General features: G+C 38.6%; 1 protein-coding gene and 1 long non-coding RNA gene across 2 annotated transcripts in view; one reads left to right on the top strand and one right to left on the bottom strand.

Annotated features, from left to right (window-relative positions):
• LOC134873874 (uncharacterized) overlaps positions 1–19,081 on the top strand; it is an 80,664-nt gene that overhangs the window by 49,404 nt on the left and 12,179 nt on the right. The gene's annotated exons all lie outside the window — the stretch shown is intronic.
• LOC134873937 (leucine-rich repeat transmembrane neuronal protein 4) overlaps positions 1–19,081 on the bottom strand; it is a 40,881-nt gene that overhangs the window by 18,771 nt on the left and 3,029 nt on the right. The window lies entirely within an intron of this gene.

Here is a 19,081-nt window from a genome sequence, read left to right as displayed (position 1 = left end):
CACTGTACAAGTGCTGGCATATTTATGTCTTAAAGCCACACTCCCTCCAGGATCCAAAGCTGAATAATAAACACAAATAAGGTTGTCTGAAACGTGAACGTGCAGTATGGTAGAAAGTTGACAGAATGGCTACTACTTGAGGAGACTTGTTGGGTGCTGAACAATCAGCATACAGTCGGTAGTATCGTTTTTTAAAAAGAGGCAACAGTAAAGTGACATTTTGGGTCGTTTTTGTCATCAGGATCACAAAAAAAACAACAAGTCAGATTTTCAAAATCTTTTAAAGGGGTTTAGCATGGGCCGGAGGAAGGACCTATGAAATTATGGAACAAATCTGGCACTGGTTTGGATACGCAAAATGTTTGTCTTTTGTTGTAACTCTCAAACAAGGCATTTGTGCTTAATGTGGTTTCATAATATTCCGAAAAAGAAGTATCAATGTAATGTTTAAACTCTCCAATAATAAAAATACAACATCTTCCTTGCAGCGTGCTGCTGTGGAAAACATTATGACTCCAAGTTTATGAAAAATAACTGGAAGAATGAAATGAAATGAGACCATCAGAGGAGAATGTTTATGCACCATTGGTCTTGGCAGAGCTGTCCAATCACCATTCTTGTTATCTGTGGGTTACTCACTACAAGCGATACCTTCGTCATTGCCCAGTTGAAAGAAACAGCAGCAAACTTCAGTGATGTTGTGACCCCTACACACCTCATTTCCACATTAGAAAGGGGAGAATGGACAAAGATGAATGGTTACCACTGACACTAATCCCATACAGGTGGGATAGTAATGTAAGCCTGTAATGGGCTCCATCCAGAGCCAGTGCTGGTGTTACTAAATATAGACCTAGAACAATGACAAGTGAAGGAGATGCAATTGCCTCAAGAGGACTACCAGTACAATAACAACAAACCCAGTAGCATATCCTTTGCTCACCTTTAGAATAGGAAAATGGCTCCTATAGGTTTCTTGTACCCTCATACTATGTTACAGAAAACACATATCCCACCTTTTTCTGTTGGTCATCTTCATTAAGTATAGGCTTAACTATTGTTCATCTATGCTGTAGAAAAAATACAGAATTTCTCAAAGCTACTGTATGGGTTATATAGATTTTTAGGCTTTATTGTCGAGCGCAACACTAATAGATGTTGGAAATGAAAATATTATGTCCCAGGCTACACCAACAATGCAACATACAAAATAGGGAGGTAAAATAGTGCAAGTGAAACAAAATTGCAAGTAAGATTGTTATGATTTTCTTCTTTGAATAAGTGTTATCTGAAATGCTGATTTTCGACAGAGAGAGGAAATAATTTCCCTGGGTCTGGATCAGTGAAGCGATTCGCAACTATATGAGAGAACAGATCATTTACATCGCTTCAGGATGTTTCATCAATGATGAGATGCATCCTCCTTTTTAAGCCAATATGTAATCAAATACTGAGAGAGCAGATCTTCGACGAGGTCCAATAGTTTCCCCTGTTAACCATTTCTCTCATAGTCAATACTGTGCTCTGTGGAAAACAGTAAACAGATTAAGATTTTCTTTGTTCAAGACAAAGGTTAAGTGGCACTAAGGTGAATCATGGGGTCATAGGTCACCCACAATTCAATTGATTTCCTGCTGTTGGGAACATGTGCTGCTTTGAATAAGAAATGTATTTTTGTGAGTGATGGCAGCAGTGTCACAAATAAAGCTCTCAACATGACACATCCTCGGTGTCATTTTTTAAATACCAATCACGTAAGCCAGTCATTGTAAATCTGAGAACGCCAGCATCCCTGTTGTCTTCATTTGACTTAAATCAAACTATGAACATTGCAGAAAGGTGTATCATTTATAATTCATACACATGCTATCATTCTCTCCATATCCATCATAAGCTGTGTCCGTCATCAAGAAAAAAGAAGATATCAAAACATTTTCTGCCAACATATCTGACATCTTTGTACTCCAAAAACTATTCCTCAGACTTTATTGCTTAATCCTGCATCATGACTCATCACAGGCTTTACTCATTCAGCGTGTCTTTACATCCTTGATATCAATCACTGAAGAAAGACTAATTAGCCCTGTGGTCTTGGCGCTCTCTTAGCTACATTTTAATCAGCAAAGGTGAATAGTAGCCTTCAAAAGATGTGAACTGACTTATCTTTCCTCTAGTCACCACTTACACAATCCAAAAAGCAGGTTTGGACTTGCGCAAAAAAATTGCCCCTGGCATTTTCCGGCCCTGACCGACTTGCAGTCGGTCACAATCCTCAAGAACAACATCTTTTTCCATCCTCCTTAATATGCGAGACTGTACTATTCCCCCAATCCACTACAAAGCTCTGGACAAGTGGACCAGTGTGCTCTTTATCTCTGACTGACTCCCTAATCATATGGTGGCCATGGAACACACCATCTACATACTCAAGTACAAACACTAAAGAAAAGCTTTTACTGTAACTTCATTTAAAATTGTTTTTTTGGCAACAGATTATTACTTTCTACACTTTGATTGTGTAAGTTTTAATTTCATGTTTTATATTCTTGCACCTGACATTTATTTCACATCTGATTATCCAAGGAGAGGTATCTGCCCTCATTTGCTCTCCCCGAGGTTTCTTCTTTATTTTCCCCATTATTATTGTCAGGTTTCTTTTGGTAGTATTTTTACTCTGGGAGGGTCTAAGGACATAAGGCTTGGTATGTTATACAGGCTGTACAGCCCTCTCAGACAATTGTGTATTTTTTATTTTGGGCTACATAAATACAATTTAATTGATTCGATTTGATTTAAATATATTTTAATTTGACTGAATACAAGTTTTTTTATATAGTATTTTCTATATTTTTACGGTATAGAATTATCATTAATTCAATAGTTCTTAATCACAAGCCTGCTCCTCTGCCTGTCAGTGGGCACGGTCACCAATCTCTACTCTTTGAAGATCAACCTGTTGCTTCTCAAAGTCAGGCACTGTGGATTTTGAACTTGTTAGTTTTTTTTTTTGCACATTTCGCAGCATCTGCGTCACTTTCTTGGCCTGCAGCTTTTCCAGACCGCCCTTGTGCTTTGGTTTATCCCTTTTGATGGCCTTATCCATCCACAGATTTTTGGCTCTGTGCCTCGGCATCTTACACAAGAAACAGAGTGGGCAAAGGGGGGAGGGGCGTGGGCAAGTCAGAGATGTGATCTGGCCAGCCCAGTGTGAGTATAGAAAATTAACCAATGGGCTGTTTCCTAGTTATGAGCCTTTTTCAAACAAACTGTAGAAAACCAGGTGTTTCTCTCAATGTATTCAATGTTGTTGCCTCTTTTTTTTGTTTCCTGTCAGCAGGAGGATATAAGCATTGGGAGTTTGAGCTATATCCTTAGATAAGGCCGCTTTTGCACAGAACAACAAGAATTAGGCATTGTGTCGACAAGGACATGAACTCTCACTTGCCTGCGAGAAGCAGACACCACCAACAGTGTTTGATGGCCATCCAGCTTGTGTTTTCTTTTTTTTTAAAAAGAATACCACCGCCTGCAAGTGTGTGACTTCACTTTCATGACCGAGCTGTGTGATGAAAGTGTGTGGACAACAGGAGGTGTGAACACAGTTAGTTGAGGGCTGTTTTCATCCTAGCCTTGTTAGACGTTGCAGACATTTGGCTTCCATTTCACGGAATGCTTTATCTTCGAATTATGTTCACACTGGCATTTTCCATTTCTATTAAGCCAATTTTGATTAATACATAATCAGGGTTGTATTCAGATGCATCTAGTCCATGTCATATGTGTACAAATACATGTTACTTGGACAGAACTACCTAACCACAATGGCAGTAAACATCTGTTTTGTTTGTTCTGCATGTACATCTCATTCATGTCCAATAGCTGGAGCCAATCCAAGTGTGCATTAAGTGGAAGGCAGAAGAACAGACGCACGCACGCACGCACGCACGCACGCACGCACGCACGCACGCACGCACACACACACACCTACTGTTGAAGCAATTTTGAGTCATCAATGCACCTGGCTTGGTGTGGGTGGTGTGTATGTAGTCTTTAATATCACTCATGTGTTTGTACAGCAACATGGAATACAATTGGATCCTTTTTTTTGCTATACCCTATTTCGAGTGACATGTTTTTCCTAAACGAGGTACAGTTCAGTAATGTTGCCACTCTTAAGCAGTTGCATGTCAACGTTCAGTGAGAAAAGAGAGAACAAAGCACCCACAATGTGGATACAGCTCCTTGGTTGGCTTTTGTGTGTTATGTATATGGCTGTACAGGATATTAGTTACTGCTGCCTCTATATGGTTTTCAACATATTTTCTATGTTAATAGTGTTTAATGTAAATATCTTGATAAACTTAACTATTAAAAGTGTAATTCTCCACAATGCATATATCTTTAACCACACATTTGTTGCAACTGTAGATGAAAATGCATTGGATTGATTTCAACTATAGTGTGAGGGAGAACTGTAATAGGAAACACATGCAGCTTTGTTTGTATTTTGGAGATGAGTGGGTAGGCAGCTGTTTGGTAACACAGTAGATATAACAACATGTTAGGCTTATATGAAACAGTTAAGCAATGACTGAGCGTAAAATGTAAATATGATGAAGGACTCTCAAAATATGTGTTACAACGTAGATGCAAAAATGACAGTGTTGTAACACTGCATCTGTCAGTGAGGATGGAAAATGAATGTGATTAATGTGTCAGAAATATTAATTTACTGCTCACTATTACAATTATTATTTACAAACGGATTGCTTTTGGCACTTTTTTTATGCAAAGTAGCATCATTGCAACAACAGTCTAGTAACAAAAACAAGCAAAATGCAAATCAACACCCCCACACTTTTCTCCACTTCAAATATGACATCTTCTTTGAATAAGTAACTTTACCTTTATGAAGTGATCCATAATATAGCTTGATGGTTTGATTTGAAAAGCAATTTTCTCAATATTATATTCATTACTCAAAGTCCAAATGTGTGTGTTTGAAAGACTGGGATATTTAATCCCCCAAAAAGTTTTTTTCTCTGTCACGTTTAAATTCCTTGCCTGAAGTTTTGAGGAAAGGGTCTTCACTTCTTTAGTCAGGACCTGTAGCTTTCTCCCCTCCAGTTTTGCGCCAACTGTGTTCTTAGCATTGCAACATTTACACTTTTCCACATGGCTGATTGCAATCAGTCACAAAAAAGGGGAACATTGCACTCAACACAGACCAACAGACAGAAATATAGTAATAACAACTGAAAAATGACTCAAAACTGCCTCTGTGGTAGTTCTCACCACAGTAGGTGTCTACTTGACCATATTTTGCCATGATGACAAACAACCAAACTCACAAGGCGAAAACAATACCACACAGTATCGTGGCTGACTGAACAAGGGCGATTATTTCGGACACAGTCGTCTCAAAATCAAGTTATCCACTTTTTTTTCCCACCTATTTGAAAACTCCTTTCTGTTACTGAGCCATATACAGATAACACTGCGTCAGATAGTATTTGTACCCAAAGTGAGTGCGCCTTAGCTACAAAAGGTAGGAAAATCCACACATTGTTTTTGCATTCTTGCTTGTATTGCATAAAAAGCAAGAAGGGAAAGGTATGTTGAGTTCACATTACCTAGAATGACACTGACTTGAATAAATATCTGAGCTGCAAAGCAAAGCTCCGGATTCACTGGTGGATTTTTGTTCCACCCGGAGCTATGAGAGCCTGAAATGTCGTCATTACCGGCACTAGCAGTCAAATGAGATTCCTTCACAGAGCGGCGCGACTCACTTTGCATAACAGGGTGAGAAGTTCATTGATCTTAGTGAAGCCCAGTGTCCTGCCGCCTCTCCGCCATGTTGAGAGGGTCGGCTGAGGTCCGCATCATTGATTCCTGTAAATAGTCCCATGGTTGTTGGCTTCCATAAGCTATGATTAATGGAGGTAATTTTGAGATGCCAGGAAGTTCAACTTAAGGATTTTGCTTTTCTCCAATTGTACTGTCATATCACTACAGTCAGGGTTTTTCTTTTACTTATAGTCCTAAAAAATCAGGATGCAATTAATTCCCGTACATTATGCAAAAGTTCTATCATTACCACAAAACTAATTCCACCATGAATGGGCTTTTGCTGCATTGACTGTAAAATGACTAATAATAAAATGGGAGAAACCTTTCACTGTATGAGACCTGTAGTAATATGAATACATATTTAACTAAGAGAAGAATTCATGGGACTGAAAACTTCCCCATTCATAATCTTTCAAGTACGTTAACAGGAACATGACAGGCTCTCAGCCATCACACACACGCTTTAGCGTCCCTGTCATGGGTTTCCAGTATTTGTTGCTGTAATTTTCACTGAATTGGGAAAAGGCATTAAAAGCTGCCAGACTTGTAAATTGTTGACAAACAGATGATGATTTATTCATAATTTCTACATTGAAACTTGTTTTCCTCACTTTGCTGGAGAACGTAACCGCCACCATGTTCTTCACACCACTTTTTGATAATGAATGGCACTGTGTGTGTGTGTGTGTGTGTGTGTGTGTGTGTGTGTGTGTGTGTGTGTGTGTGTGTGTGTGTGTGTGTGTGTGTGTGTGTGTGTGTGTGTGTGTGTGTCTGTGTGTCTGTGTGTGTGTGTCTGTGTGTGTCTGTGTGTGTGTGTGTGTGTGTGTCTGTGTGTGTGTGTGTGTGTGTGTGTGTGTGTGTGTGTGTGTGTGTGTGTCTGTGAGAGTGTAAGAGAGATGTCAAGCCTTGCATGACTCCAGCAGTATGTGCGAATGTGCCTCACTTTCAATCGATGGTTGATGGTTGACATGATTCAGATTGAACTAAATGTTGCTGCTCATAACGATTCACATCAACAGCCTCGTTTTCTGTTCACTTGAGACATTTGAATGCATGAAGGCCCTTTCAAGCGTGTCCTGGCACAGAAATGTAAAGTTAGAGCAAAAACAGATATCTTACAATGAATGCTGCTGTATTGCTGTATCAAATGCTGGAAAAACATTGCTACCAAATCCAATGTGGGCCATTAATAGTTCTGCAGGGGGAAAACAGCTTCTATCATTGATTCCAAAAAATCTTTTTTTCTTTCTTTGTTAAGCTACTTTAACGTGGCCCTACCATGCTTATTTTCCTTTTCATATTTTGTATTTCTTGCCTCTACTGTGACATGTTTACATGCATTAATGTTCAGAAAGGTCTTTATTTTTCTCTGACTGCCTGTACTGCGGCACCTCTTTTCACCCTCCGTCTGAAACCAGAGCCCATTCTGCTCTGATTGGTTAGCTGGCAAGCTTTGTTGTGATTGGTCAACCGATTAGAGATGTCCCGCCCCATAGCCTATCACTTGCAATGTGTTTGACTGTGAGTGTTACACAGTGATGTCACTTTGTTACAGAAGAAAACTGCAATATCTCCCATGATGATAATATAACCCACGTCACTTTGCAACGGAACCAAACTTGTCATTGTTTTCATTGAGAGATCCATATAGTGCCAAAAAGTACAGATTATGCATTCATAATTCAGGATTAAATCTGCATTTAAAAAGTTTAATTGTTGTTGTTGTTTTTTTACAGTCAACCAAAAAATTAGGAGTGTATACAATTCCTCGGCATACATGGACATTGTCTATGCAATAGAAACTATTACACAACAAAATCAAGACACTAGAAAAAAGGCCACACGCCACTTCAGAAGCACAAAACCTACACGTTCTGCCACTGCAGCGAGGTAACACCTCTGCGCTCTATGGAAATGGGGATTGACTGAGATCCAAGCGTCACAGAAAAACAGGGAGATGTTTCAGTAATGTCAAACATGCATAAGCTATGAGATCAATACAAAGTCCTGATCTCCAATTGATGAAATGCCTCTTCTCCTGGCTCCAGGGATAATCTCATCCACTGATTTATCTGTGGCAATACTCTGCAGAACATGCAGTATCCCTGACTGGTCTTCTCTTGTTTCAAATTGTTTTGTTCCATTGGGATTAGATCCCATGAGATACAAACAGACTTATGAATTTAAGAAAAAAGCTTTGACAACGATCATTGCTTTACCCTAAACAAGCTGGTTTACATGAAAGTTACAATGTAGTTATTTAAATCTAAACCATGATCTTCTCTTTTTTGAGGACATTCACAAAGCTGGATTTGAGCCATGCCTACCAGCAACTGTTACTGGATGAGGATTTTAAACAATATGTTACCATTATCACATTCAAAGGTTTGTTTAAGTTAAACTCCGCTCTGCTTTCTTTAGAGAACACTGACTGGTGACCCCACCAGGGAACGAAGCACAGTTAAATATTTGAATGTGGTCTGAAAAGACATTATAACGTTATAAAGTAACTGTGATTTATGACATTTATGAGACACTCTGATGTTATGAATACAGGGGCGGGAGAGTTTGAAATAATTTTAAAGGCAATGACAAATGGTGTATTCAGTTTTAGTTTGGAGAACAACATGTGTGCAGTACTGAAGCACTCACGGCAATTTCACACCTTTTTCTCATTTGACAAGTTAATTGAAGCTTTTCGGACACATAACATATAGCATTCGGGTGCACTTTTGCTCCACACTCTTGTGACACTTCTAATGTGTATACAGTATTTATGTTCTTTGATGTCACAAAAAGCTCATAAATAAGTGATTATGAACATTATTAGTATTAGAAAGACTCTTGTCAGTGAGGTTGCTACATTGCACACTTTTCAAAGAACTTGATGAACTACAAAAATGCACAGTTTGTCAGAAGTGCAATACGACCATTTTAACTACTGTTGATTGTCCTATGACTTTAACTTGCTTCCCAGAGTTTATACTGAAGTCCTATATCTTCCTCTTTTTTATCATGTTGGTATGTTTTGTTTGAGACCCAAAATGAACTGCACCAGAGTCCAAATGAAAACAGTCGACTGAGACCCTTTTTTTTTCTTAGGGATTACTGTTTTGTCTGCACCAGAGTTTGATGGACAGCTTTCACTGCAGCCCAAACAAACTGCAAATGCTCCTGAGCTGAACATAACCGGTTGTGAGTGGAAGCACCTTAAAGCTATTCCCTATAATACACTACACACTACCACCATGTTTGGATAATAACTCTTTAGCGTTACTTTAGAAGATGTGACTTTTCAGATTCTAAGTGATCTTTCAGCATGTGGCTCATATCGCAAAAACTAATATGCATGGCATGGTTTTGATGAGAATGAATTATTGGATGACATGGATATATAATTTCACCTCATGACTAACTTCCCTCTACACTGGCACTCAGTAATCTCAATATGATCTGGCCCATCTACCAACATTAAAACCAAATTAGACTGTTATCTCAATATGTCACTCTGAAACGTATTTGATTGGAGAGTTTATTGGAAGAACAAAATGAGCTCATTTCCAAAAAAATTGGAAAATTCTGTTGCTCTCTTATTTATTTTAATATGAATGTTGATATGATTACCTGTAAAAGGGATTTTTTTCCCCCAGCACATTGTACCGTCGAGAAAACCTCACATTTGAAATCCTGCTGTTACCAGCTTTCTGTATTCTTGTCTCTGTCATGTCTTCAGACGGCAGGATACTCGCTTTGTTGGCCTGTGTGTTTTCGTCATTGAGTAAAAGAACATGACTAGAAGTAGCTAATGGTAGCAAATGGTACCCGGGGAAATGGATAATTGAGGGAAAAGACATCAGCAGAGGTGTGTTTAAATTCTGCTCATTCGGAGAACATATAATCCTGACAGGATGATCTGCCTCAACCACTGAATCAGATTCAGAAATCCCTTATTTGTCCCGCTGTGTTGTGAAGATAGCGTTGTTTGTCTTTTCTGAGACTGACCAAATTTGCTATAATTTCACCCACCATGGAAATTAAATTGTAGGTCGATATCCACTCAAATCCAGAAAGCATTTTAGATTTATATTGCCCTCGCCGTTCAGAGAACATTACATGTCTTTCAGTTCGTGCAGTAAAAACGTTCTGCTGGAACAAAGGGCTGACCCATTTGTGTGATTTGAAAAGGATACATTGGCATAAGGAGGGAAAATGGAGAGATGATTCCCTTCTCTTTTTCCACCTGTGCACAATACATGTCACAACAAATTATGCGCCAGTAGATATACAATGCACTACAGATAGTACTCAGAGGAAAATGGGGATTCTCCACTCTTTATCTAATGCCACCAGTAGGCAAAGTTCTCACTCATCCAGTGAAATATCTCAATATTGACAAAATGCACTTCCTTCCAGTGTTCATGTTGCCAGATATTGAATTCTAATGGCTTTCCATATCCCCTGACTTTTTCTCTATCACCACTATAAGATGAAGTTCCTTATTTTTTGAGTGTAATATCTTGTCAATGATATGCAATGTTGATGCATTGCCTTGAAATGTGTTTCAGGCATTCATGTTCCGATCAACTTGTGTAAACTCTTAACTTTTTATTTATCAAGCCAACTTATTAATTTGTTAAATAATGTAATACCAAACACTTCCAAAAGGACATTCCCGTTAAGAGTCAGTTGTATTTTGTGTACTTGTGTTTATTACCTAAAGTTAGAATGCTAATGGACTGATCTAAAACTGTGTTGTAAACATTGTTCCTGCTAAACATTAGTATGTTAGCATTGTCAGTATTAGAGTTTGCATCCAATCATAGTAGGGATTTTTTATGAAATTACTGAAGATCAGTCAAAGCGAAATGCAAAGTTTGGACCCAACAAGATAAAGAGTTGGTTTCAATACTTCTAGAGTTAAGTGCCATTAAATAATTGCAGAACAGAAGAGTGCAGTGAGGTGACTTAATTAAAGGATTGCCAACCAGAACCTCAGACAATGGAAAAACATGTATTATATAATAAATACATTTAAGCTCTGTATTTCTAAATGCTCCACACAGATGTTTTCATCTCTCTAGTAAAGCAGAAGTATGACGGACAAAAAATGAGTAAATCAAGAGTCATTGGCCCACACTGTGGCCATTTTTTTCACCTCATCCAAGCAATACAAATATTTTGCGACCATAGAGAACTGAAATTCTCCAATTTCCAGTGTTTCGCTTGTTTTGTTTTAATGAAAATTGAACTTATGCACAAAAACAGGAGGTGTAAACAGGCTAATTGTAAAAACGATCGCATGTGGACATTTTAATTTAATACAAAACATGCCTTGCCCTATGCAGTCTCACAGAGCTGTGAGCAGGGCTTTCGACGCCTGGTCTTGTTTAAATGTTTAAGTAAATATCAGTTTTTGTGTTAGCAGTGTCTATACAGACCACACAAAAGTAAGAACACAGCTCAATAGATTGTAAGAGAAAGATGCCTTGCACTGTATTTGTGCTTATTCTGGAAAAAATCTCCACCTACACATGCAGCTGCCTGACAGGCATTTCGCAACAAGGAGGAGGAAAAGTTGACAGAGATGCACCATTCTCAGTTGGTGCTCACTGACTCACCATTTTGTCCCATCAGACACACTGAGACATTGGTATATGATGAAGGGGTTTTAGTTTCTGGGGAAATCACAATACTATTCTTGAGGTAGACTTACATCAAAATCCTTCCCAGCGGAAACAGAGAAAGAGAAACTGTCCTGTCTTTATGCGGAGAAGGGAGAAGATACAAATTGCAATCCGCCAACTTACTGGCATTTGTTAAAATGTGCCAACTCAACATTATAAGTTTCACTTTCAAGTTCTTTTGCAGGGAATGAAAGTGACACAGTAGACAAAACTACAGCATCTCACTGAAATGAACTTAATAACCCTAATTAAATGAATCATAATACAATAAAGGCCTAACTAAGCTGCAACTGCTTCAAGCTGAGAGGAAAAATGAACGCGGACGCTGTGACCATAAAACAGCATTAAATGTTATGTCTAACGTTTTCATGTTATAGTATTAATACTGTCAGTGCTGCCCGACGTTTCATAAAGTGGTAGATAAGCTGTCAAATCCCATTAAAGCAGAAGTATCACTGACAGAGTGAGCAGAAACTTAAACTGAGGGAATCCAGGGCATGTGATCACTGATAGATATGCCATAATAATAGGACACGCAATATGGGAGTCCGATTTTTTTGAAAATTACAGATTGTGCCAAATACTTTGTTCAAGGGAAACATTGGTCTCGACTCCCTGGGAATTGAAATAGTGCCTTTGTTCCTCGGCTCTAACTCTCACTGAAGACCTGATGGAAAAATCCTCCCTTGGATACACTTACATTGTTATCAACTGTGGTGCTTGGTGCATGCCAGAAGTGATTTAGCATTGAGGTGACATAAATTATTTTTTCGGATACGCAACTTCCCCCAACTCGCCACACCTGCTTCGACTTCAGTTAGTGATTTCCTTGCATTCCCCTAAATGCCTTTCGACAACTGCCAGGGAAGAGAGCTTGAGCTTGTTGCATTCTGCCGTATGTGTTGAGCGATAACATATAGTGAGAGTCAAAATAGTCACAACACTCACTCAAACCACGGCATATCACCAGGCTTTATTGCATTGTGGTGTGTTAAGGCTGCTGTCAGCAGAGAAATTGGTTTCTGTGCCTCTTCTATAATACATTTCTCTTTTATGATGGAGTGGTGAATGCCGGAGTGAAATTGTGAGCCAATCTTTCAGAGTGTCTGACAACAAAACGAGATGTTCACCCCTGAAGTTATAATGTTGCAGTGGATTACATCTTCAAACAACAAACTCCATCCACTAGCAAGGTACAAGCCCGATAGCAGAATATTAAAACTGTTTGATAAGGCAGTTCCTTTAAGGCATTTGTAATTATTGCTCAGATAAGACCAAATAGACAATTTAAGGCTTTAGACTTCAGCTTTTTTTAGACTGTCCTCCCAAGAAAAAAATATAAGACTGTCGTCCCAACAGCGAAAGAGAAATACAGCATCAGTTGTTTTGAAAAATGCCCCCATAAAAGCATTACACAACATTTAGCAACAGTATTTGTCATGGGACAAAGCTCCACAATTAAAGCTCCACGAAGTCAGAAGACAGAGGAGAAATTTTACATTCTGCATTTGACCCATCCTAGTGTTAGGAGCAGTGGGCTGCCATATGTACAGCACCTGGGGAGCAGTGTAAGGAACGGTGCCTTACTCAGGGACAACACGGTAGCACTTGGTCTTTCTGGGACTTGAACTGGTGACCTTCCAGTTCCGAGGCCAAGTCCCTATGGACTCCCTATGGACTTTGCCACCAATACCACAGTGGAGAAGTTATAGAGGTTAGCTTGGTCTATAACATTTCATATGTCGCTTATCAACACTCAAAGATGGTTAACAATGACCACTATTGTTGCAATAACCTTTACCAGCTGGTTTTTACTTTAACTTGGCCAAGGTCCCCTTTTATTACGAATAATTGATTTCAACAGAAACACAAATGTTTCCCTAACCTTAGTTGTTTTATGTCTAAACCTAACCAAACCTTAAAAAATAAAATAAGGATATGTTGATTGTGCATTGTTAACGCAACAAAAAGACCCCCTACCTGGGACAACAACACCAGCAGTGCTCGCCCCCGACTGTGAAAGCCAAAGATTCACTCTCTTTTTGTAACAGGTTTCACCTCGTTATGTTTGTGAGTTCTCAGCAATATTACTCTTATGATCTTAGAAGTTGACAACAAGAAATGTCCCAAAAACTGCAAAATAGGAAAATGTTAGCTAGAGGGCAGATTCTCTGTGGGTACAGACATGTAGGCTAGTTGGTCATAAGTGAGTGAAAACATCTATAGTTTATATACATGAATATAACTTATGCTGCCTTACATAAATAGATAGATCTAAGAAAACTTTTATTTTTATTTACAGTTATTAGTTACAGGGTTTTTTTAACTGGCCTATACATTGGGAGAGTTCAAGCCAGGAAGATTATAGTCTGTTAAATTCTGAAAAGCAGTTGCAAATGTTAAGCACACTTTTAGCTGTGATAGCAAAAATGACTATAATGGATGTCAATGTCAGACTGTTGGCTGGTTCATCAGAAATATCTAATACTCTCTTTGGTTGTGCTGTATTCATTTGGTGTCAGAATATGTGGGAAAACGAGTCCCTGACTTGGAAAATGTTGTGACCTTTTTTTAAAGGTCTATGTTATTTCCTCATTATGACTTAAAGTCCATCAACACACCAACATCTTAAGTAAGAATTCACAATTAGGAAAATTGGACCATCAGAGCTGTAAGTGAATGCACCAGTGTCTTGGCGGAGTGTCTGCACTCTTCGCATGCCATTGTAGTTTTCAGTAATGTATCCAGTTAATTATTGACATCAGCTGTCTTCACTAAGTCGAATGTGAGATGTTCAGTATCAGAGAGGGTTTCCATTAAAACATACTTTTAATTAACACAAAATTGATTTTAGCTCATTCACAATCGCCAGAACAAAATGGCCATGAACACAAAAGAGAAGAGAAGTTTAATATCCCATTAAATATTCATCATGGTTTATGCGTGGCTGTAGGAGGAAAGGACCACTGCAGATTGTGTGATGGGAATGTTTGAATTAGTTTGATTTATCTCAGTGGTCTTTGTCATTTTCCCACAAATTACTTTTGGTAAAAATGGGTCATCTAATTCCATTTGGTAATTTTAACAATTCATTGTTACGATGTATTTGACAGTGTAGTAAATGTCAGACTCACCTGATTTGTTTATAACAGACAAGTTAATTTGATCTTGGGCTTAAAGTGAAGGGCCCGGTTATTGTGTAATATCAAGTGCATATCGGAGTTAATGATGCTGTCAATCAATGCTGACCTCAATTTAAATTGGAGGTTTGGAGGTCAACAAAGCAATAACTTCCATTTATTTTTCCTCAGCGGCAAAATGTTTTCTCAGATATCTACCTGCGACTATCACTCATCTGGCTTTAAGCCTCTGTGAGAGCCTCTGATGTTCAGTCAGAGACACAAAAAGCAGTTCATTGTACATGTTCTGTAAATAAGTACATCTAACCCGGAGTGAAATTCAATATTGTCTGTGTCGAAGCGGGGAGGAAGAACATCACATTTTCCGCCTGTGCCAGATCAAGCTATTAGCAGGCTGGGGCATGCTCTATTAGTACATCATAATGAGAATAATAAAATCCTGAAAACATCAATTGGATGAAAGAGGAGATGCTAAGATTAATTATTATGAAGCAACAGAACTGCCGTCTTCATTTAAACAAACCATGTTGGATTACAGGCTCGTGTCTCCTCTTCCTGCTGCTAGCTTTGTGAAATGTATTCCACCTCCTCACCACAGCAGACATCACACCTCTAAAAGAGAACGTCTGCCAAAAGTCAGAATCATAAATATAGCAGTGTATGTTTATTTAAAGTTGATCTCACCCCACACACAGAGCAACCTGAGAGGTGCTTAACACCAAAGATAGGCCTCAGTTTTGATTATGATCATTGGAGCTAATGAATCCCACTGCAGTGTTTTGACTCACAGCCTTAGACATTTTTACATGCTACATTCAAAGACTGACTTAGAATTTCTATTGATTAAGTAAATGCTTAATGTTTTAAACTTAAAGCAGATAAGAAGGGATAGTTCATTCGAGGAGAAGTTCAACATTCAATTTGAATTGAAAAAAGGAGTCATTTATTCCGTTTTTGTTATGACTGTTAAGGAATCCAGGCAAGTCTGGCACATAACGCCCCATAACACCACGGGCATGCTGGTTTACACGTTTGCCGAGATGAAAACAAGATAAGCCTTTAGCATGTTAGTAAACTGAGCCATTTTAGTACAGAATATGGCTTTAGTTACTTTTGTACAGAACCGGGTCAGCTGTTTAAGTGTTTTGTCTTTGTGCTATGCTGATTGGATTCAAATGAAGTATTAAAGCAGTATAAATCTGACTCTTAACAAAAAGCGATAAAGAGTATTTACCAAAGTATCAAACTATTGATTTCAACATCTAAAAAAAATAGGATTTGGACATTATCCTGTTGCTGTAAAGCTTCCATACAGTGAGTGTATACATGTGAACACTGATCCAACTGATGAAAAATAATACATGACATTAAAAAATGATGTTTTGTAAGAGCCATTACAGCCAATTCACTTAAAAGGCGGTTTCTCCCTGTATTTAGCTGCAGTTGAGTTTGAATCGAGTCAAGATGGCCAAAGCCCATTTTTCAGAAAATCATCAGGTATGATAAAAGCTAAGTACTCTACTTCTGTAGACCCATGGATCATTGCCATACGCTCTTGCTGTTACAGTCATTTTCAAATCCACCAAACAAGAGGCAACCAAGAAAAATTAGAATTAATGGCATAAGATATTGCTTTTTTATAGAATGACTAAAGCACAAATGATGTGTCATTTATCATACAGTAAGTGTGTTACCTTTCATCACAGCATGAATAAATTACACCAACGTGCTTCCCACAACATACGCAAAAACAGATGTGTCAGGAAATGACACGTCTTTTTTAAGAGGCTGTTCTACTCATGTGGTTAACATTTATTTGGCAAGTGAAGAAGAAATGTTGAAGGCTGTCAAACTCCCTTCACAGGATGAAAGCCTGCCGTCTGTGCATTTACGCAAAGATGAAATGCAAGCTGCCATGTTGGCAAGACAAAGCAGTATATTTTGATCGCTTATCATCTTTGTTTCTTATTCGTGACATTTTCAAGACAGGGATCAGCTTCTAAATCCTAAAAATTAAATAAATGTTTGTTGAATGAAATGTACCCACAGCTGCAGGATAGATCCAGAGAAGCCCATTAGTTTGAAATATAACCACGAGGAAGTTGTGGGGTGCCACATTTCAGAGAGCAATGAAAAATGATAACCACTTAATGCATGATTAAGGCTTGTGCTGGCTTAAGTTGTTTCTTTAAATACTAGTTTGTGCATCACAGTGTTAACCTTACAAAGCTCCTGACCCTTACAAATTAGTATAGTTGAAAATTGTAATAATATTAAGTCCAGTTCAGACAGCTTTGTATCAGTCAGTAGATGTATCAGCAGTGGCACACCTTCAATTCTCCCCACTTCATCTGATCTCACAGAACACTTAAATTATCTGTGAGTAAGAACTCCTCACCTTATTAATGCTTGCAAATTCTGCCCAAGTACAAGAATCGCCTTTGGGTAAGACAGTAGGATTTGCACCGTGATATTTTCTGAGCTAACTTTGCTGGGGATGATCCGTGGGCGGACGTCAACGACTGCAGCTGCTCTGTGAGCTCAGAAGTGGATGGCATTCACAGGAAAAGAGGGCTTTTTTTTTGTTTAAATAATGAGCCACAGGAAGGCCGTGTAACCGCACAGTTCGAAGTGTTCATAGAAATTCACACTTGTCGGGTTTGTATTGCAGCGCAAAATCAACCTGCTAAGCTGTCCTGGAGGAAATCTATAGAAACAAATTTAATACAAGTTTGTTGGAGTGGGCATGTGCAGAAGATAACAGACTTCAATTATAAAGCTCTTTCTCCTAATTGAAAATGCAGCTAATAGCTTAAGTGCTTGCTATCTGGGATAGCTAAAAAAAAAATTGCAGGGGGCTCACTATGTTGGGGCTATTACTACATTGACTGTGGGGTTTAAACTCTAAAGAAGCATTTTTCAGATATATCTTTATCTCTTCCATCTTTCTCTACACTATCTACTGTGTGCCATTCAATTCAACTGAGGAGCACCCTCATTTCATATATGCACAGATCGTGCGACATTGCCTGTTTTGTGATGCTAATAACGCTCTATCACTTATGGGCTTCCCGTACTGCGACTTGATAATTCTGATGAGGTTTCATGGCTAATAAACATTACACTGTATTAGATAAAACAATGCAGCTCATCAAAGAGTTTGAAAGTGTTTCTACCTCCATGAAAAAATCTGGCGTTGGTCTGGAAAGTCTCCTGCTGTACTATGTGTCCTTGCAATGTTTGGCCCAATATGCACAAACACAGAGAGGGGTAGAAAAATCCCATTACATTTTTCACAACTAAGGCTGCTCCCTTGAACTGTAGAGGACAAGGAATAACAAAGCTAAGAGAAGTTTCAGCTCCTTACCTCTGATGGGCTATTAGTTATTCTAGCTAGCAGAAGCCCCATTAGGTCTGCCATTTAATGCTCCCATGCCACATTCTCACATGAAAGCAATAAGATTGATGAGCTGACCATCTCACCTAAAGCCGCTTTTGTGTTTGAGAAATGCCCTGCCACAGATAATCTGACAAAGAGCTGATTTAGCTAGCTGTGTACCTCAAAGCATCTGACATTACTAGAAACAATGACACATTTCAGCTGGTCTCTCCAGTGTCTTCAGTATAGGACAAGACAAGAATGTGTGTCAGGCTGCAGTGAAATCCACTGACTTAAAACATATAATGAAATGATTCACATGGAATATATTTAATGAGCTGTGTGGGAGTGGGAGATAAAACGTTGTCCCTGAGCTGCACTGACAGATACCACTAAGAAGAAAGATGTCTTCTGGACTTTACAATGTGTTGGGTTAGTCCGACAAAAGGTTCAACTAAGATTCCAGTGACACATTATCTTCACTCAACACAACGTGTCTTGTTAATCACACTTTAACCATACTGCCAATTTAAAAAAAGATACTGGACAGAGGAAGACAGATGCGTAGCATTGAGGGAAAAAAGACTACACAGGCGAAAAAGTGCCTAATTAAGCATGAGCAGATTGATTAGTCCTTCTGTCAAGGCTTTTTGTCTTAATCCCTCTGTTTCATACAGTGGTTCAGAGTCTGCTGTGTGAAGGAGTATGACTTTTCAATTTAAACTTTTTGGACAAAAGTTTCACGAGTGATGCCGAATATTGTCGTTATCTTTTTGAGATTAACAAAAGCAGCATATTGAAGTTTGAAACTGCATTAGTACGCTAAAGCCAGACAGGAATCGAGCCCAAATGCATAATTAATCTTGTATTTGGCTGCAGGCCTTTATAGTGTTCTCTAGCCTGCGGTGACTGTTTGAACTTTGTAGATTAAGTAAAATCTTAAATACATGCTTGCTGAGGGCAGACAAAGAGAACGGAACGTATGATCGGCTGGTATGATAGTAAATATTAACATATTTAATACA

The sequence above is a fragment of the Eleginops maclovinus genome, chromosome 12 (genome assembly GCF_036324505.1).
Source record: "Eleginops maclovinus isolate JMC-PN-2008 ecotype Puerto Natales chromosome 12, JC_Emac_rtc_rv5, whole genome shotgun sequence".
In the NCBI taxonomy this organism is placed as follows: domain Eukaryota; kingdom Metazoa; phylum Chordata; class Actinopteri; order Perciformes; family Eleginopidae; genus Eleginops; species Eleginops maclovinus.
Note: the sequence above shows the minus strand (reverse complement) of the source record. Positions and strands in the feature narration are given on the sequence as shown.